The 22,358-nt window shown below is 40.3% G+C and overlaps 1 pseudogene; it reads left to right on the top strand.

Annotated features, from left to right (window-relative positions):
• Window positions 1-19,376: 19,376 nt before the first annotated feature.
• Window positions 19,377-20,122, top strand: Ywhaq-ps4 (tyrosine 3-monooxygenase/tryptophan 5-monooxygenase activation protein, theta, pseudogene 4; annotated as a pseudogene).
• The last annotated feature ends 2,236 nt before the right edge of the window (window positions 20,123-22,358 follow it).

Raw genomic sequence — 22,358 nt, 5'->3', positions numbered from 1 at the left:
CTGAGTCCACACTATATCTACACTGTGTCCACACTAAGTTCACACTGCATCCACACTGAATCTACAGAGCATCCACACTGTGTTCACACTGCATCCACACTACATCCACACTGCATCCACACTGAGTCCACACTACATCCACATTGTCGTTGATTATGATATGGCTTTTGCTGCCATCAGAACCCAGATTTGGCATTCCAGTGTAAACTGAAGAGTAGTGGCTCTCTGGAAATCCTCCAGTGTTCAGCATACATTAGAAATGCTGAGGCATCCAGTCTCATGGACTGGGAAGTTGCTGGCTCTCTTGACAGCATGCAAGTGGACTACGCAGTTCATATCATGTAACAAGCCTAATAAATCACCTTCATAATATATATTCTATCAGTTTTGTTCCACTAGAGAACTCTAACAGACACAAAAATTTAATAAGAAAGCCCATTGCTTTGTGTAAGTAATACATGCTAATAAAATTTAAGCATTATTTACAACAAAAAATTAATTCTAAAAGTCTGGTATATGATACATTGAAATATATACTTACACATCATTTGGGGAAATTGGATCATACTCTCTGGATGTTTATGTGAACTACTCTTGTGCCTTAAATGCGACCTGTTCCCCCACCCCATGTTTGAGCAAGTGGTCCTCAATTAGTGAACCACAAGAAGTCTGTGAAGCCTTTAGGAAATAAGGCCTCATTGGAAGAAATGGATCTCTGTGGCTGTGCCTTGATTTTTCATAGCTTTCCCCCTACACACACACACACACACACACACACACACACACACACACACACTTATTCTTCACTCTCTGCTTCTTGACCTTCTTGGGTGCAGGTACAATGTGATCAGTGAGCCTCTTGTTCTTGCTGCAATCCATTCAATGCCATGATGGATTGAATTTCTCCACCTCCACCCCTGTGTCAGAATTATGTGCCAAAATAAATTCTTTCTTCTACAAGTTGCTTTTGTCAGGGTATTTTTATTCACAGCCACAGAAATATAACTATGACAGCTAATGCTTATGGCTTATTCATTTCTTTTTTTTTTTTTAAATACTGGTATTTGACTCAGCCACTTTATTTTTTTTTTACATTCTTTTTCTTTTTTTTATTAACTTGAGTATTTCTTATATACATATCGAGTGTTATTCCCTTTCCCGGTTTCCGGGCAAACATCCCCCTCCCCCCTCCCCTTCCTTATGGGTGTTCCCCTCCCAACCCTCCCCCCATTGCCGCCCTCCCCTCATAGACTAGTTCACTGGGGGTTCAGTCTTAGCAGGACCCAGGGCTTCCCCTTCCACTGGTGCTCTTACTAGGATATTCATTGCTACCTATGGGGTCAGGGTCCAGGGTCAGTCCATGTATAGTCTTTAGGTAGTGGCTTAGTCCCTGGAAGCTCTGGTTGCTTGGCATTGTTGTACTTTTGGGGTCTCGAGCCCCTTCAAGCTCTTCCAGTTCTTTCTCTGATTCCTTCAATAGGGGACCTATTCTCAGTTCAGTGGTTTGCTGCTGGCATTCGCCTCTATATTTGCTGTATTCTGGCTGTGTCTCTCAGGAGCGATCTACATCCGGCTCCTGTCGGTCTGCACTTCTTTGCTTCATCCATCTTGTCTAATTGGGTGGCTGTATATGTATGGGCCACATGTGGGGCAGGCTCTGAATGGGTGTTCCTTCAGTCTCTGTTTTAATCTTTGCCTCTCCCTTCCCTGCCAAGGGTATTCTTTTTCCTCATTTAAAGAAGGAGTGAAGCATTCACATTTTGATCATCCGTCTTGAGTTTCGTTTGTTCTAGGGATCTAGGGTAATTCAAGCATTTGGGCTAATAGCCACTTATCAATGAGTGCATACCATGTATGTCTTTCTGTGATTGGGTTAGCTAACTCAGGATGATATTTTCCAGTTCCAACCATTTGCCTACGAATTTCATAAACTCGTTGTTTTTGATAGCTGAGTAATATTCCATTGTGTAGATGTACCACATTTTCTGTATCCATTCCTCTGTTGAAGGGCATCTGGGTTCTTTCCAGTTTCTGGCTATTATAAATAAGGCTGCGATGAACATAGTGGAGCACGTGTCTCTTTTATATGTTGAGGCATCTTTTGGGTATATGCCCAAGAGAGGTATAGCTGGATCCTCAGGCAGTTCAATGTCCAATTTTCTGAGGAACCTCCAGACTGATTTCCAGAATGGTTTTACCAGTCTGCAATCCCACCAACAATGGAGGAGTGTTCCTCTTTCTCCACATCCTCGCCAGCATCTGCTGTCACCTGAGTTTTTGATCTTAGCCAATCGCACTGGTGTGAGGTGAAATCTCAGGGTTGTTTTGATTTGCATTTCCCTTATGACTAAAGATGTTGAACATTTCTTTAGGTGTTTCTCAGCCATTCGGCATTCCTCAGCTGTGAATTCTTTGTTTAGCTCTGAACCCCATTTTTTAATAGGGTTATTTGTTTCCCTGCGGTCTAACTTCTTGAGTTCTTTGTATATTTTGGATATAAGGCCTCTATCTGTTGTAGGATTGGTAAAGATCTTTTCCCAATCTGTTGGTTGCCGTTTTGTCCTAACCACAGTGTCCTTTGCCTTACAGAAGCTTTGCAGTTTTATGAGATCCCATTTGTCGATTCTTGATCTTAGAGCATAAGCCATTGGTGTTTTGTTCAGGAAATTTTTTCCAGTGCCCATGTGTTCCAGATGCTTCCCTAGTTTTTCTTCTATTAGTTTGAGTGTGTCTGGTTTGATGTGGAGGTCCTTGATCCACTTGGACTTAAGCTTTGTACAGGGTGATAAGCATGGATCGATCTGCATTCTTCTACATGTTGCCCTCCAGTTGAACCAGCACCATTTGCTGAAAATGCTATCTTTTTTCCATTGGATGGTTTTGGCTCCTTTGTCAAAAATCAAGTGACCATAGGTGTGTGGGTTCATTTCTGGGTCTTCAATTCTATTCCATTGGTCTATCTGTCTGTCTCTGTACCAATACCATGCAGTTTTTATCACTATTGCTCTGTAATACTGCTTGAGTTCAGGGATAGTGATTCCCCCTGAAGTCCTTTTATTGTTGAGGATAGCTTTAGCTATCCTGGGTTTTTTGTTATTCCAGATGAATTTGCAAATTGTTCTGTCTAACTCTTTGAAGAATTGGATTGGTATTTTGATGGGGATTGCATTGAATCTGTAGATTGCTTTTGGTAAAATGGCCATTTTTACTATATTAATCCTTCCAATCCATGAGCATGGGAGATCTTTCCATCTTCTGAGGTCTTCTTCAATTTCTTTCCTCAGTGTCTTGAAGTTCTTATTGTACAGATCTTTTACTTGCTTGGTTAAAGTCACACCGAGGTACTTTATATTATTTGGGTCTATTATGAAGGGTGTCGTTTCCCTAATTTCTCTCTCGGCTTGTTTCTCTTTTGTATAGAGGAAGGCGACTGATTTATTTGAGTTAATTTTATACCCAGCCACTTTGCTGAAGTTGTTTATCAGCTTTAGTAGTTCTCTGGTGCAACTTTTGGGATCACTTAAATATACTATCATGTCATCTGCAAATAGTGATATTTTGACCTCTTCTTTTCCGATCTGTATCACTTTGATCTCCTTTTGTTGTCTGATTGCTCTGGCTAGAACTTCAAGAACTATATTGAATAAGTAGGGAGAGAGTGGGCAGCTTTGTCTAGTCCCTGATTTTAGTGGGATTGCTTCAAGTTTCTCTCCATTTAGTTTAATGTTAGCAACTGGTTTGCTGTATATGGCTTTTACTATGTTTAGGTATGGGCCTTGAATTCCTATTCTTTCCAGGACTTTTATCATGAAGGGGTGTTGAATTTTGTCAAATGCTTTCTCAGAATCTAATGAAATGATCATGTGGTTCTGTTCTTTCAGTTTGTTTATATGATGGATCACGTTGATGGTTTTCCGTATATTAAACCATCCCTACATGCCTGGGATGAAGCCTACTTGATCATGGTGGATGATTGTTTTGATTTGCTCTTGAATTCGGTTTGCCAGAATTTTATTGAGTATTTTTGCGTCGATATTCATAAGGGAAATTGGTCTGAAGTTCTCTTTCTTTGTTGTGTCTTTGTGTGGTTTAGGTATAAGAGTAATTGTGGCTTCGTGGAAGGAATTCGGTAGGGCTCCATCTGTTTCAATTTTGTGGAATAGTTTGGATAATATTGGTATGAGGTCTTCTATGAAGGTTTGATAGAATTCTGCACTAAACCCGTCTGGACCTGGGCTCTTTTTGGTTAGGAGACCTTTAATGACTGCTTCTATTTCCTTAGGAGTTATGGGGTTGTTTAACTGGTTTATCTGTTCCTGATTTAACTTCGATACCTGGTATCTGTCTAGGAAATTGTCCATTTCCTGAAGATTTTCAAATTTTGTTGAATATAGGTTTTTGTAGTAAGATCTGATGATTTTTTGAATTTCCTCCGAATCTGTAGTTATGTCTCCCTTTTCATTTCTGATTTTGTTAATTTGGACGCACTCTCTGTGTCCTCTCGTTAGTCTGGCTAAGGGTTTATCTATCTTGTTGATTTTCTCAAAGAACCAACTTTTGGTTCTGTTGATTCTTTCTATGGTCCTTTTTGTTTCTACTTGTTTGATTTCAGCTCTGAGTTTGATTATTTCCTGCCTTCTACTCCTCCTGGGTGTATTTGCTTCTTTTTGTTCTAGAGCTTTTAGGTGTGCTGTCAAGCTGCTGACATATGCTCTTTCCTGTTTCTTTCTGCAGGCACTCAGCGCTATGAGTTTTCCTCTTAGCACAGCTTTCATTGTGTCCCATAAGTTTGAGTATGTTGTATCTTCATTTTCATTAAATTCTAAAAAGTTTTTAATTTCTTTCTTTATTTCTTCCTTGACCAGGTTATCATTGAGTAGAGCATTGTTCAATTTCCACGTATATGTGGGCATTCTTCCCTTATTGTTATTGAAGACCAGTTTTAGGCCGTGGTGGTCCGATAGCACGCATGGGATTATTTCTATCTTTCTGTACTTGTTGAGGCCCGTTTTTTGACCAATTATATGGTCAATTTTGGAGAAAGTACCATGAGGAGCTGAGAAGAAGGTATATCCTTTTGCTTTAGGATAGAATGTTCTATAAATATCCGTTAAGTCCATTTGGCTCATGACTTCTCTTAGTCTGTCGACATCACTGTTTAATTTCTGTTTCCATGATCTGTCCATTGATGAGAGTGGGGTGTTGAAATCTCCCACTATTATTGTGTGAGGTGCAATGTGTGTTTTGAGCTTTAGTAAGGTTTCTTTTACGTATGTAGGTGCCCTTGTATTTGGGGCATAGATATTTAGGATTGAGAGTTCATCTTGGTGGATTTTTCCTTTGATGAATATGAAGTGTCCTTCCTTATCTTTTTTGATGACTTTTAGTTGGAAATTGATTTTATTTGATATTAGAATGGCTACTCCAGCTTGCTTCTTCTGACCATTTGCTTGGAAAGTTGTTTTCCAGCCTTTCAATCTGAGGTAGTGTCTGTCTTTGTCTCTGAGGTGTGTTTCCTGTAGGCAGCAGAATGCAGGGTCCTCGTTGCGTATCCAGTTTGTTAATCTATGTCTTTTTATTGGGGAGTTGAGGCCATTGATATTGAGAGATATTAAGGAATAGTGATTATTGTTTCCCTTTATATTCATATTTGGATGTGAGGTTATGTTTGTGTGCTTTCATTCTCTTTGTTTTGTTGCCAAGACGATTAGTTTCTTGCTTCTTCTGGGGTATAGCTTGCCTCCTTATGTTGGGCTTTACCATTTATTATCCTTTGTAGTGCTGGATTTGTAGAAAGATATTGTGTAAATTTGGTTTTGTCATGGAATATCTTGGTTTCTCCATCAATGTTAATTGAGAGTTTTGCTGGATACAGTAACCTGGGCTGGCATTTGTGTTCTCTTAGGGTCTGTATGACATCAGTCCAGGATCTTCTGGCCTTCATAGTTTCTGGCGAGAAGTCTGGTGTGATTCTGATAGGTCTCCCTTTATATGTTACTTGACCTTTTTCCCTTACTGCTTTTAATATTCTTTCTTTATTTTGTGCGTTTGGTGTTTTGACAATTATGTGACGGGAGGTGTTTCTTTTCTGGTCCAATCTATTTGGAGTTCTGTAGGCTTCTTGTATGTCTATGGGTATCTCTTTTTTTAGGTTAGGGAAGTTTTCTTCTATGATTTTGTTGAAGATATTTACTGGTCCTTTGAGCTGGGAGTCTTCACTCTCTTCTATACCTATTATCCTTAGGTTTGATCTTCTCATTGAGTCCTGGATTTCCTGTATGTTTTGGACCAGTAGCTTTTTCCGCTTTACATTATCTTTGACAGTTGAGTCAATGATTTCTATGGAATCTTCTGCTCCTGAGATTCTCTCTTCCATCTCTTGTATTCTGTTGGTGAAGCTTGTATCTACAGCTCCTTGTCTCTTCTTTTGGTTTTCTATATCCAGGGTTGTTTCCATGTGTTCTTTTTTGATTGCTTCTATTTCCATTTTTAATTCCTTCAACTGTTTGATTGTGTTTTCCTGGAATTCTTTCAGGGATTTTTGCGATTCCTCTCTGTAGGCTTTTACTTGTTTATTAATGTTTTCCTGTGCTTCCCCAAGTGTGTTCATGTCTTTCTTGAAGTCCTCCAGCATCATGATCAAATATGATTTTGAAACTAGATCTTGCTTTTCTGGTGTGTTTGGATATTCCATGTTTGTTTTGGTGGGAGAATTGGGCTCCGATGATGGCATGTAGTCTTGGTTTCTGTTGCTTGGGTTCCTGCGCTTGCCTCTCGCCATCAGATTATCTCTAGTGTTACTTTGTTCTGCTATTTCTGACAGTGGCTAGACTGTCCTATAAGCCTGTGTGTCAGGAGTGCTGTAGACCTGTTTTCCTCTCTTTCAGTCAGTTATGGGGACAGAGTGTTCTGCTTTCGGGCGTGTAGTTTTTCCTCTCTATAGGTCTTCAGCTGTTCCTGTGGGCCTGTGTCTTGAGTTCACCAGGCAGCTTTCTTGCAGCAGAAAATTTGGTCTTACCTGTGGTCCCGAGGCTCAAGTTCGCTCATGGGGTGCTGCCCAGGGGCTCTCTGCAGCGGCAGCAACCAAGAAGACCTGTGCCGCCCCTTCTGGGAGCTTCAGTGCACCAGGGTTCCAGATGGTCTTTGGCTTTTTCCTCTGGCGTCCGAGATGTGTGTGCAGGGAGCAGTCTCTTCTGGTTTCCCAGGCTTGTCTGCCTCTCTGAAGGTTTAGCTCTCCCTCCCACGGGATTTGGGTGCAGAGAACTGTTTATCCGGTCTGTTTCTTTCAGGTTCCGGCGGTGTCTCTGGCAGGGGTCCTGCAGCTCCTGGGCCCTCCCCCACGGGAGCCCAGAGGCCTTATACAGTTTCCTTTGGGCCAGGGATGTGGGCAGGGGTGGGCAGTGTTGGTGGTCTCTTCCGCTCTGCAGCCTCAGGAGTGCCCACCTGACCAGGCGGTTGGGTCTCTCTCTCCGGCTTATTCATTTCTAATTGATATTCTTAACACTCAGTAAGTAAGTTCATTGGCCTAAAGAAGTAGTTGACCTTGATTTTGCCACTCTATTATAGTATTATTCAGAATGTATTTCACGGTCGATGCTGAATTGTTGCTGATAGACTAATATACTGAGTAAGTTTTAAAGTAATCTTATAGAGTTTATATAAATAATTGAAGTCAGTGATAGATAGATAGATAGATAGATAGATAGATAGATAGATAGATAGTAGATAGATCCTAGTTCATTCTGTAAGTTCTATTCCTTTAGAGAGCCTAACTAATAAGGCTCTAAACTCATGTGCTCAAGACATTCTTACTGAATTTGCTCTCTAATGTACAAATTCACCACTATTAGAAAATTCCATGGATTGAATCTATTTCTAGAACCCACTTTAAATGCTAGGGGAACCCCAAAAAGCCTTGTATAGAAAGCTTCAGAGAAGTTCTAGTGTGAGTTGGCCACTTATACACCCCTTCTCTGTTCCTCCCAAACCAACCCCCTCCCCACTTGCTCCTGAAGCCCCAAAGGAAGGTTGTGTGTGTGTGTGTGTGTGTGTGTGTGTGTGTGTGTGCGATGCAAAGGGAGTAGAGTTCATGTGCATGCCACAGTGTGTGTGGTGGTTAGAGGACACTTTCAATAGTGAATTCTTTTTCCACTGCTTTGGAGCAGTCTCCTTTATTTTTGACAAGAGAAATTTTGCCTGAGAAATTCTAGGCAATTCTCTTCTCTTTGCCTCTCATTTCACTGTGATCATGCTAACATAACAGGTTTGAGATACTTCATCTAGCTTTTTAACATAGGTTCTAGATATAGAACTCAGATCATAGCTTGCAGAGCAAACACTTTTACCCATGGAGCCATCTTCGTAGTCTCTACTTTTTAATACCCTACAACTACCAGAACAATTGGATTTCTCACCAAGAGTGCATTCATAAAAAAGTAATGCTGTGGATTAGATCTTAAATTTGCCTCTAAAGCGCACAGCCTGAAGGTTTGGGCCACATACAGTGATACAGTATTCAAAATGCTCACAGGTCTCATCTGTGCCCAGAGCTAAGGCTGTCCCATAGCCCTCCTGACCCAAATCCTGCCAGGAGAAAGCTGGTTTCCCAGAAGTGCTCTCACTCCTAAGCCCACAGCTGAGATATCACTTTTACACTACTAACTGTCTAAAGAGGGACATGCCAGGAGCACACAGGGCACAGGAACCACATAGTAACCTGGTAAAGGACTCTTCCAGTCTCCATCTGCACCCAAAGCTAAGGGTATCCCAGAGCCCTCCAGACCCAAAGCCTGCCCAGAGAGAGCTGGTCTCCCAGGAGTGCACTAACTTTTAAGATCACAGATTCACAGGCCCACAGGAGGAAAAAGTTCCAGGCAGAGACAGCAAGACCAACTAATATCAGAGATAACCAGAAGGCAAGAGGCAAACCCAAGAACCTAAGCAACAGAAACCAAGAATATTTGGCATCATCAGAACCCAGTTGTACCACAACAGCAAGTACTGGATAACAAAACACACTGAAGAGGCAAGATTTGAATTTAAAATTACATCTCATGATGATGATAGAGGACTTTAAGAAGGACACGAATAACTCCTTTAAAGAAATACAGGAGAAAAAAAAAGAAATATAGGAGAACACAGATGAAGGAGTAGAAACCCATAAAGAAGAAACAAAAATCCATTAAGGAGTTACAGGAAAACACAACCACATAAGTGAAGGAATAGAACAAAACCAACCAGGATCTAAAGATGGAAATAGAAACAATAAAGAAATCACACAGAGAAACAAACCTGGAGATAGAAAATGTAGGAAAGAGCTCAGGAGTCATAGATGCAAGCATCACCAACAAAATACAAGAGATAGAAGAGAGAATCTCAGGGACAGAAGATACCATACAAAACATTGACACACTAATAAACAGAAAATGCAAATGCAAAAGGCTCCTAACCCAAAACATCCAGGAAATCCGGAACATATTGAAAAGATCAAATCTAAGGATAATAGGTATAAAAGAAAAGGAAGATGCCTAATTTAAAAGGCCATTAATATCTTCAACAAAATTATAGAAAAAAAAAACTTCCCTAACATAAAGAAAAAAAGTTGCGCTCTGCCCCCAGACCCTGTGAGAGAGAGACCCAACCGCCTGGTCAGGTGGGCACTCCTGAGGCTGCAGAGCGGAAGAGACCACCAACACTGCTCACCCCTGCCCACATCCCTGGCCCAAGAGGAAACTGTATAAGGCCTCTGGGCTCCCGTGGGGGAGGGCCGAGGAGCAGCAGGACCCCTGCCTGAGACACCCCCAGAACCTGAGGGAAACAGACCAGATAAAAAGTTCTCTGCACCCAAATCCCGTGGGAGGGAGAGCTGAACCTTCAGAGAGGCAGACAAGCCTGGGAAACCAGAAGAGACTGCTCTCTGCACACACATCTCGGACGCCAGAGGAAAACACCAAAGGCCATCTGGAACCCTGGTGCACTGAAGCTCCCGGAAAAGGCGGCACAGGTCTTCCTGGTTGCTGCCGCTGCAGAGAGCCCTTGGGCAGCACCCCATGAGCGAACTTGAGCCTCGGGACCACAGGTAAGACCAAATTTTCTGCTGCAAGAAAGCTGCCTGGTGAACTCAAGACACAGGCCCACAGGAACAGCTGAAGACCTATAGAGAGGAAAAACTACACGCCTGAAAGCAGAACACTCTGTCCCCATAACTGACTGAAAGAGAGGAAAACAGGTCTACTGCACTCCTGACACACAGGCTTATAGGACAGTCTAGCCACTGTCAGAAATAGCAGAACAAAGTAACACTAGAGATAATTTGATGGCAAGAGGCAAGCGCAGGAACCCAAGCAACAGAAACCAAGACTACATGGCACCATCGGAGCCCAATTCTCCCATCAAAACAAACATGGAATATCCAAACACACCAGAAAAGCAAGATCTAGTTTCAAAATCATTTTTGATCATGATGCTGGAGGACTTCAAGAAAGACGTGAAGAACTCCCTTAGAGAACAAGTAGAAGCCTACAGAGAGGAATCGCAAAAATGCCTGAAAGAATCGCAAAAATCCCTGAAAGAATTCCAGGAAAACATAAATAAACAAGTAGAAGCCCATAGAGAGGAGACACAAAAATCCCTGAAAGAATTCCAGGAAAACATAAATAAACAAGTAGAAGCCCATAGAGAGGAGACACAAAAATCCCTGAAAGAATTCCAGGAAAACACAAACAGTTGAAGGAATTAAAAATGGAAATAGAAGCAATCAAGAAAGAATACATGGAAACAACCCTGGATATAGAAAACCAAAAGAAGAGACAAGGAGCTGTAGATACAAGCTTCACCAACAGAATACAAGAGATGGAAGAGAGAATCTCAGGAGCAGAAGATTCCATAAAAATCATTGACTCAACTGTCAAAGATAATGTAAAGCAGAAAAAGCTACTGGTCCAAAACATACAGGAAATCCAGGACTCAATGAGAAGATCAAACCTAAGGATAATAGGTATAGAAGAGAGTGAAGACTCCCAGCTCAAAGGACCAGTAAATATCTTCAACAAAATCATAGAAGAAAACTTCCCTAACCTAAAAAAAGAAATACCCATAGACATACAAGGAGCCTACAGAACTCCAAATAGATTGGACCAGAAAAGAAACACCTCCCGTCACATAATTGTCAAAACACCAAACGCACAAAATAAAGAAAGAATATTAAAAGCAGTAAGGGAAAAAGGTCAAGTAACATATAAAGGGAGACCTATTAGAATCACACCAGACTTCTCGCCAGAAACTATGAAGGCCAGAAGATCCTGGACTGATGTCATACAGACCCTAAGAGAACACAAATGCCAGCCCAGGTTACTGTATCCAGCAAAACTCTCAATTAACATTGATGGAGAAACCAAGATATTCCATGACAAAACCAAATTTACACAATATCTTTCTACAAATCCAGAACTACAAAGGATAATAAATGGTAAAGCCCAACATAAGGAGGCAAGCTTTACCCTAGAAGAAGCAAGAAACTAATCGTCTTGGCAACAAAACAAAGAGAATGAAAGCACACAAACATAACCTCACATCCAAATATGAATATAACGGGAAGCAATAATCACTATTCCTTAATATCTCTCAATATCAATGGCCTCAACTCCCCAATAAAAAGACATAGATTAACAAACTGGATACGCAACAAGGACCCTGCATTCTGCTGCCTACAGGAAACACACCTCAGAGACAAAGACAGACACTACCTCAGAGTGAAAGGCTGGAAAACAACTTTCCAAGCAAATGGTCAGAAGAAGCAAGCTGGAGTAGCCATTCTAGTATCAAATAAAATCAATTTCCAACTAAAAGTCATCAAAAAAGATAAGGAAGGACACTTCATATTCATCAAAGGAAAAATCCACCAAGATGAACTCTCAATCCTAAATATCTATGCCCCAAATACAAGGGCACCTACATACTTAAAAGGAACCTTACTAAAGCTCAAAACACACATTGCACCTCACACAAAAATAGTGGGAGATTTCAACACCCCACTCTCATCAATGGACAGATCATGGAAATAGAAATTAAACAGTGATGTCGACAGACTAAGAGAAGTCATGAGCCAAATGGACTTAACGGATATTTATAGAACATTCTATCCTAAAGCAAAAGGATATACCTTCTTCTCAGCTCCTCATGGTACTTTCTCCAAAATTGACCATATAATTGGTCAAAAACGGGCCTCAACAGGTACAGAAAGATAGAAATAATCCCATGCGTGCTATCGGAACACCACGGCCTAAAACTGGTCTTCAATAACAATAAGGGAAGAATGCCCACATATACGTGGAAATTGAACAATGCTCTACTCAATGATAACCTGGTCAAGGAAGAAATAAAGAAAGAAATTAAAAACTTTTTAGAATTTAATGAAAATGAAGATACAACATACCCAAACTTATGGGACACAATGAAAGCTGTGCTAAGAGGAAAACTCATAGCGCTGAGTGCCTGCAGAAAGAAACAGGAAAGAGCATATGTCAGAACCTTGACAGCACACCTAAAAGCTCTAGAACAAAAAGAAGCAAATACACCCAGGAGGAGTAGAAGGCAGGAAATAATCAAACTCAGAGCTGAAATCAAACAAGTAGAAACAAAAAGGACCATAGAAAGAATCAACAGAACCAAAAGTTGGTTCTTTGAGAAAATCAACAAGATAGATAAACCCTTAGCCAGACTAATGAGAGGACACAGAGAGTGCGTCCAAATTAACAAAATCAGAAATGAAAAGGGAGACATAACTACAGATTCAGAAGAAATTCAAAAAATCATCAGATCTTACTATAAAAACCTATATTCAACAATACTTGAAAATCTTCAAGAAATGGACAATTTCCTAGACAGATACCAGGTATCGAAGTTAAATCAGGAACAGATAAACCAGTTAAACAACCCCATAACTCCTAAGGAAATAGAAGCAGTCATTAAAGGTCTCCCAACCAAAAAGATCCCAGGTCCAGACGGGTTTAGTGCAGAATTCTATCAAACCTTCATAGAAGACCTCATACCAATATTATCCAAACTATTCCACAAAATTGAAACAGATGGAGCACTACCGTATTCCTTCTACGAAGCCACAATTACTCTTATACCTAAACCACACAAAGACACAACAAAGAAAGAGAACTTCAGACCAATTTCCCTTATGAATATCGACGCAAAAATACTCAATAAAATTCTGGCAAACCGAATTCAAGAGCACATCAAAACAATCATCCACCATGATCAAGTAGGCTTCATCCCAGGCATGCAGGGATGGTTTAATATACAGAAAACCATCAACGTGATCCATTATATAAACAAACTGAAAGAACAGAACCACATGATTATTTCATTAGATGCTGAGAAAGCATTTGACAAAATTCAACAACCCTTCATGATAAAAGTCCTGGAAAGAATAGGAATTCAAGGCCCATACCTAAACATAGTAAAAGCCATATACAGCAAACCAGTTGCTAACATTAAACTAAATGGAGAGAAACTTGAAGCAATCCCACTAAAATCAGGGACTAGAGAAGGCTGCCCACTCTCTCCCTACTTATTCAATATAGTTCTTGAAGTTCTAGCCAGAGCAATCAGACAACAAAAGAAGATCAAAGGGATACAGATCGGAAAAGAAGAGGTCAAAATATCACTATTTGCAGATGACATGATAGTATATTTAAGTGATCCCAAAAGTTCCACCAGAGAACTACTAAAGCTGATAAACAACTTCAGCAAAATGGCTGTGTATAAAATTAACTCAAATAAATCAGTTGCCTTCCTCTATACAAAAGAGAAACAAGCCGAGAGAGAAATTAGGGAAACGACACCCTTCATAATAGACCCAAATAATATAAAGTACCTCGGTGTGACTTTAACCAAGCAAGTAAAAGATCTGTTCAATAAGAACTTCAAGACACTGAGGAAAGAAATTGAAGAAGACCTCAGAAGATGGAAAGATCTCCCATGCTCATGGATTGGCAGGATTAATATAGTAAAAATGGCCATTTTACCAAAAGCAATCTACAGATTCAATGCAATACCCATCAAAATACCAATCCATTTCTTCAAAGAGTTAGACAGAACAATTTGCAAATTCATCTGGAATAACAAAAAACCCAGGATAGCTAAAGCTATCCTCAACAATAAAAGGACTTCAGGGGGAATCACTATCCCTGAACTCAAGCAGTATTACAGAGCAATAGTGATAAAAACTGCATGGTATTGGTACAGAGACAGACAGATAGACCAATGGAATAGAATTGAAGACCCAGAAATGAACCCACACAACTATGGTCACTTGATTTTTGACAAAGGAGCCAAAACCATCCAATGGAATAAAGATAGCATTTTCAGCAAATGGTGCTGGTTCAACTGGAGGGCAACATGTAGAAGAATGCAGATCAATCCATCCTTATCACCCTGTACAAAGCTTAAGTCCAAGTGGATCAAGGACCTCCACATCAAACCAGACACACTCAACCTAATAGAAGAAAAACTAGGGAAGCATCTGGAACACATGGGCACTGGAAAAAATTTCCTGAGCAAAACACCAATGGCTTATGCTCTAAGATCAAGAACCGACAAATGGGATCTCATAAAACTGCAAAGCTTCTGTAAGGCAAAGGACACTGTGGTTAGGACAAAACGGCAACCAAAAGATTGGGAAAAGATCTTTACCAATCCTACAACAGATAGAGGCCTAATATCCAAAATATACAAAGAACTCAAGAAGTTAGACCGCAGGGAAACAAATAACCCTATTGAAAAATGGGGTTCAGAGCTAAACAAAGAATTCACAGCTGAGGAATGCCGAATGGCTGAGAAACAACTAAAGAAATGTTCAACATTTTTAGTCATAAGGGAAATGCAAATCAAAACAACCCTGAGATTTCACCTCACACCAGTGAGAATGGCTAAGATCAAAAACTCAGGTGACAGCAGATGCTGGCGAGGATGTGGAGAAAGAGGAACACTCCTCCATTGTTGGTGGGATTGCAGACTGGTAAAACCATTCTGGAAATCAGTCTGGAGGTTCCTCAGAAAATTGGACATTGAACTGCCTGAGGATCCAGCTATACCTCTCTTGGGCATATACCCAAAAGATGCCTCAACATATAAAAGGACACGTGCTCCACTATGTTCATCGCAGCCTTATTTATAATAGCCAGAAAATGGAATGAACCCAGATGCCCTTCAACAGAGGAATGGATACAGAAAATGTGGTACAGCTACACAATGGAATATTACTCAGCTATCAAAAACAATGAGTTTATGAAATTCGTAGGCAAATGGTTGGAACTGGAAAATATCATCCTGAGTGAGCTAACCCAATCACAGAAAGACATACATGGTATGCACTCATTGATAAGTGGCTATTAGCCCAAATGCTTGAATTACCCTAGATCCCTAGAACAAACGAAACTCAAGAGGGATGATCAAAATGTGAATGCTTCACTCCTTCTTTAAATGAGGAAAAAGAATACCCTTGGCAGGGAAGGGAGAGGCAAAGATTAAAACAGAGACTGAAGGAACACCCATTCAGAGCCTGCCCCACATGTGGCCCATACATATACAGCCACCCAATTAGACAAGATGGATGAAGCAAAGAAGTGCAGACCGACAGGAGCTGGATGTAGATCGCTCCTGAGAGACACAGCCAGAATACAGCAAATACAGAGGCGAATGCCAGCAGCAAACCACTGAGCTGAGAATAGGTCCCCCGTTGAAGGAATCAGAGAAAGAACTGGAAGAGCTTGAAGGGGCTCGAGACCCCAAAAGTACAACAATGCCAAGCAACCAGAGCTTCCAGGGACTAAGCCACTACCTAAAGACTATACATGGACTGACCCTGGACTCTGACCCCATAGGTAGCAATGAATATCCTAGTAAGAGCACCAGTGGAAGGGGAAGCCCTGGGTCCTGCTAAGACTGAACCCCCAGTGAACTAGACTATGGGGGGAGGGCAGCAATGGGGGGAGGGTTGGGAGGGGAACACCCATAAGGAAGGGGAGGGGGGAGGGGTAAGTGTGCCCGGAAACCGGGAAAGGGAATAACACTTGAAATGTATATAAGAAATACTCAAGTTAATAAAAAAAAGAAAAGAAAAAAGAAAAAAAGTTGCCAAAGAACATACAAGAAGCCTACAGAACTCCAAACAGAGTCGACCAGAAATAAAACAACTTCCATTAGGGAAAAAAGTTTTCAAGCAAATAGTCCCAAGAAACAAGCTAGAGTTGCCATTCTAATATCAAATAAAATCAACTTTCAACCAAAAGTTATCAAAAAAAGATAAGTAATGACACTTCATATTCTTCAAAGGAAAAACCCACTGAAAGGAACTCTCAATTCTGAATATCTATGCTCCAAATGCAAGGGCACCCACATTATAAAAGAAACTTTACTAAAGCTTAAAGCACACATTGCACCTCAGACAATAATACTGGGAGATGTCAACAAACCACTGTCATCAATAGACAGATCGTGGAAACAGAAGCTAAAGAGAGACACAGTGAAACTAACAGAAGTTATGAACAAAATGGATTTAACAGTTATCTATAGAACATTTTATCCTGAAACAAAAGAATACACCTTCTTCTTAGCACCTCATGGTATCTTCTCCAAACTGACCATATAATCAGTCACAAAATAGACCTCAACAGATACAAGATTGAAACAATCCCATGCATCCTATCAAATCACCACAGACTAAGGCAGGTCTTCAATAACAACAAAGACAAGGAAAGCCCACATACAAATGGAAGCTGAAAAACCCTCTACTCAATGGTAATTTGGTCAAGGAAGAAATAAAGAAAGAAATTAAAGACTTTTTAGAATTTAATGAAAATGAAGGCACAATATACCCAAACTTATGGGAAACAATGAAAGCAGTGTTAAGAGGAAAACTCATAGCTCTGAGTGCCCCCAAAAGAAAACTGGAGAGAGCATCCGATAACAGATTGACAGCACACCTGAAAGCTCTAGAACAAAAAGAAGCAAATACACCCAAGAGGGGTAGATGGCAAGAAATAATCAAACTCAGAGCTGAAATCAACCTAGCACAAATAAAAAGAACTATACAAAGAATACAAATCCAGGAGATGGTTCTTTGTAGCAAATCTAGAAAATAAATAAATCCTTCACCAGATTGACCAAGGAGCACAGAGACAGTTTCCAAATGAACAAAATCAGAAATGAAAATAAAGATATCAATACAAACAGAGGAAATTCAAAAACTTATCAGATCCTTCTACCAAAGCCTATATTCAACCAAACTGGAAAATCTAAAGGAAATGAACAATTTTCTGGACAGATATCAAGTACCAAATTTAAATCAGGATCAGATAAACCATCTAAACAGTCCCATAATGCCTAAAGAAATAGAAACAGTCATTAAAATTCTCTCAACCAACAAAAGCCCAGGACCAGATGGGTTTAGGGCAGAATTCTATCAGACCTTCAAAGAAGACATTATAACAATACTCTTCAAACTATTCCATGATATAGAAACAGAAGAAATGCTACATAATTCATTCTTTGAAGCCACAATTATGGTTAAACATAAACCACACAAAGACCCAACAAAGAAAGAGAACTTCAGACCAATTTCCATCATAAATATGGATGCCAAAATACTCAATAAAATTCTCACAAACTGAATCAGAGAACACATCAAAAAGATCATCCATCATGATCAAGTAGGCTTCATCCCAGGGATGCTGGAATGGTTCAATATATGGAATTCCATCAATATAACCCACTATATAAATAAACTCAAGGAAAAAGTTACATGATCATCACATTAAATGCTGAGAAAGTATTTGACAAAATTCAACACCCTTCACGTTAAAAGTCTTAAAAAGATCAAGTATTCAAGGCCCCTACCTAAACATAATAAAAGTAACATATGGCAAACCAGTAACCAATATCAAACTAAATGGAGAGAAACTTGAAGCAATCCTACCAAAATCAGGAGTAGACATGGTTGCCCTCTCTCCCTACCTATTCATTACTGTACTTGAAATCCTCACAAGAGCAATTAAACAACAAGAAGAGCTCAAAGGAATACAAATTGCAAAGGAAGAAGTCAAAATATCACTATTTCCAGATGATATGATAGTATACTTAAGTGACCCCAAAAATTCCACCAAAGAACTCCTACAGCTAACAAACAACTTCAGCAAAGTGACTGGATGTAAAATTAACTCAAACAAATCTGTAGCCTTCCTCTACTCAAAAGATAAAGGAGCAGAGAAAGAAATTAGGAAAACGACACCCTTCACAATAGTCACATATAATATAAAAATACCTTGGTGTGACTCTAACCAAGCAAGTGAAAGATCTGTATGACAAGAACTTAAAGTCTCTGAAGAAAGAAATTGAAGATCTCAGAAGATGGAAAGATCTCCCATGCTCATGGATTGGCAGGATTAATATAGTAAAAATGGCCATCCTGCTGAAAGCAATCTACAGATTCAATGCAATCCCCATCAAAATTCCAACTCAATTCTTCATAGAGTTAGAGCAATTTGAAAATTCATTTGGAAAAGCAAAAAAAAAATCAAAATAGCAAAAACTATTCTCAACTATAAAAGAACTTCTGGGGTAATCACCATTCCTGACCTCAAGCTGTATTACAGAGCAATCATGATTTAAAAAAAAAAACCTCCATGGTATTGGTACAGGGACAGGAATAGAATTGAAGACCCAGAAATGAACCCACACAGTTATGGCCACTTGATCTTTGACAAAGAAGCTGAAATTATTCAATGGAAAAAAGACAGCATTTTCAACAAATGGTGCTGATTCAACTGGAGGTTTGCACGTAGAAGAATGCAAATTGATCCAATCTTATTTCTTTGTACAAAGCTCAAGGCCAAGTGGATCAAAAACCTGCACATAAAACCAGATACACTGAAACTAATAGAAGAGGTAGTGGGGAAGAACCTTGAGCACATAGGCACAAGGGAAATTTCCCTGAACAAAACAACAATGGCTTATGTTCTAAGATCCAGAATCAATAAATGGCACCTCATAAAATTGCAAAGTTTTGTAAGGCAAAGGACACTGTCATTAGAACAAAATGTCAACCAACAGATTGGGAAAAGGTCTTTACCAATCCTACATCCGATAGAGCTAATATCTAATATATTCAAAGAACTCAAGAAGTTGGACTCCAGAGAATCAAATAATCCTATTAAAAAACCGGGTACAGAGCTAAATAAAGAACTCTCAACTGAGGAATATCAAATGGCTGAGAAGCACCTAAAGAAATGTTCAGGAGACTCGTGTCGCAGCAGTGAAGACTTAGAAGGGGGACTCCAGATCCGGTTTGGCACTCGCCCTCGCTTACCATGGAGAAGACCGAGCTGATCCAGAAAGCCAAGCTGGCCAGGGAGGTCAAGCTCTATGATGACGTGGCCACCTGTATGAAAGTAGTGATGGAGTAGGGTGCTGAGCTGTCTAATGAGGAGTGAAACCTGCTGTCAGTGGTCTGCAAGAACATGGTCCAGCGCCACAGTACTGCCTGGAGGGTCATCTCGAGCACTGAGCACAAGACCGATACCTCTGACAAAAAGTTGCAGCTGATCAAAAGTGGAGTCTGAGCTGAGGTCCATCTGCACCACAGTCCTGGAATTGTTGGATAAGTATTTAATAACCAATGTAACAAATCCAGAGAGTAAGGTCTTCTATCTGAAAAGGAAGGGAGATTATTTCCGGTATCTTGCTGAAGTAGCTTGTATTGATGATCAAAAACAAAGGATAGAAAATTTCCAAGGAGCCTACCAAGAGGTATTTGATATAAGCAAGAAACAGATGCAATCTGCACCTCCAATCCGCCTGCGGCTGGCTGTGAATTTTCTGTATTTTACTCTGAAATCCTTAATAATCCAGAGCTTGCCTGCACACTGGCTAAAATGGCTTTTGATGAGGCCATCGCCAAACTTGATACACTGAAAGAAGACTCCTACAAAGATAGCACCCTCATCACGCAGTTGCTTAGAGACAACTTAACGTTATGGACATCAGACAGTGCAGGAGAAGAGTGTGATGCAGCCAAGGGGGCAGAGAACTAAAGGTATCCAGGACACTAACCTCCTTCTCCTCAAGAAAACCTTATACATCTCCAGTCCTTATTCCACTTGGATTTCCTCTAGTGAGGAAGCCCATTCATGTGAATGGGATCAGTTGTTTATCGTCTTTTCACAGTGCAGCTTTGGGAAAACAGCATCCTTTGGTTTGTATTGTCTCTGCCTTCCTGGTGTGCAATTACTGCTGTAGAAAGGTATCAATAGCTTCATTTCACATAAACACACAAGTAACTTCTGGACACTTGTGTAGAGAACTGACAGCACATTTGTATTTAAGTAATCTGAACCAGTTCTGCAAGTGACTGAGTTTTGTATTACTGTGAAGATATGGAAATGTAGGGCATTGCGATTTAAAGTAATTGTAATAATAACTTCTTGATATCTATATTCCTTTTCTGAATCTTCTTGGGGGTTTCCTTTCAGAAGCAACTATTCCATGCTCTTACTACAAACTCCTTCTTAGTAGGAATCCAGACGTGTTAGACTGAAAGGGAACGTGCTTAATGCATCCAGGCATGGGCTCACAGATCAGAATGTCCCTTGTGTGACATAATCTGGAGGTTACATCTGTCTGTGACAACAGGGAATTTCCTTATGCAGTCTTCACTTGCTACTGTTTAAGTTGATCACTTCCTTCCCAATAAAAATTCACTTAAATCCTGCATTTGTAGCTCTGATATTCACTTTACCTCGTGATAGAAGTAGCATGTTGCTGCCAGAATACAAATTAAAATGCATGTCCTTTCTTAATACACTAGAAAGGAGAAATAAAGTACACATGTCCCAGTCTAAACTTTAGTATTTTTCCATGCAGATTTGTGCACATGTGAGGGGGGTATCCAGTTTGTCCAGTGATTGTTCTTTAGAGAGCTGGACCACCAAATTGTGTGTTTGCTAATCATTAACTGTAGTCCCAAAAAAGCCTTGTGAAAATGTCATGCCCTATGTAATAGCAGAGTAACATAAAATAAAACTATATTTTATAAAACCATTAAAAAAGAAAGAAACAGATGTTCAACATCCTTAGTCATCAGGGAAATGGAAATCAAAACAACCCTGAGATAACACCTCACATCAGTCAGAATGGCAAAGATCAAAAACTCAGGTGAGTAGAGGTGGGCAATGATGTGGAGAAAGAGGAACACTCCTCCATTGTTGGTGGGATTGCAAACTGGTACAACCACTCTGGAATCAGTCTGGTGGTTCTTCAGAAAATTGGACACAGTACTAGCTGAGAACTAAGTTATACATCTCCTGGGCATATACCCAAAAGATGCTCCAACATATAACAAGGAAATATGCTCCATCATGTTCATAGCAGCCTTATTTATAATAGTCAGAAACTAAAAAGAACCCAGATGTCCTTCAACAGAGGAATGGATACAGAAAACGTGGTATATTGACACAATGGAGTACTGCTCAACTATTAAAAACAATGACTATGTGAAATTCTTAGGCAAATAGATGGAACTAGAAAATATCCTTCTGAGTGAGGTAACCCAGTCACAAAAGAACACAAATTGTATGCACTCACTGATAAGTGGATATTGGCCCAAAAGTTTGGAATACCTAAGAAAAATTTCACGGAGATTATGAAGCCCAAGAAAAAGGAAGAGCAAAATATGGATTCTTCAGCCCTGCTTAGAAAGGAGAACACAATACTCACAGGAGGAGATACAAGGACAAAGAGTGGAACAAGGACTGAAGAAAAGGTCATCCAGAGACTGCCCCACCTGGGGTTCCATCCCATATTCAGCCCTACCAAACCCAGCCACTGTTGCTGATGCCAAGAAGTGCTTGCCAACAGGAGCCAAAAATGGGTGTCTCCTGAGAGGCTCTGCCAAGCCCTACTGATACAGATAAGGATGGTTGCAGCTAACCATTAGACTGAACAAAAGGGCCCCAATGAAGGAGTTAGAGGAAAGACTAAAGGAGATGAAGAGGTTTGCAACCTCATAGGAAGAACAACAATATCAACCAACCAGGCCCTCCAGAGCTCCCAGGGTCTAAACCACAAACCAAAGAGTATACATGAAAGGATCCATGGCTCCAGCCACATATGTAGCAGAGGATAGCATTGTCTGGCATCAATAGGAGGAGAAGCCCTTGGTCCTCTGAAAATTCATTTCCATAATGTAGGGGTATGCCAGGGTGTTGAGGTGGGAGTGGGTAGGTGAGAGTTGGAGCATCTTTATAGAAGAAGGGGGAGGGAGGAAAGGAGATAACATTTGAAGTGTAAGTGCA

The sequence above is a fragment of the Rattus norvegicus genome, chromosome 4, assembly GCF_036323735.1.
Source record: "Rattus norvegicus strain BN/NHsdMcwi chromosome 4, GRCr8, whole genome shotgun sequence".
NCBI classification, from domain to species: Eukaryota; Metazoa; Chordata; class Mammalia; order Rodentia; family Muridae; genus Rattus; species Rattus norvegicus.
This window is presented reverse-complemented; position numbering and strand designations above follow the sequence as displayed.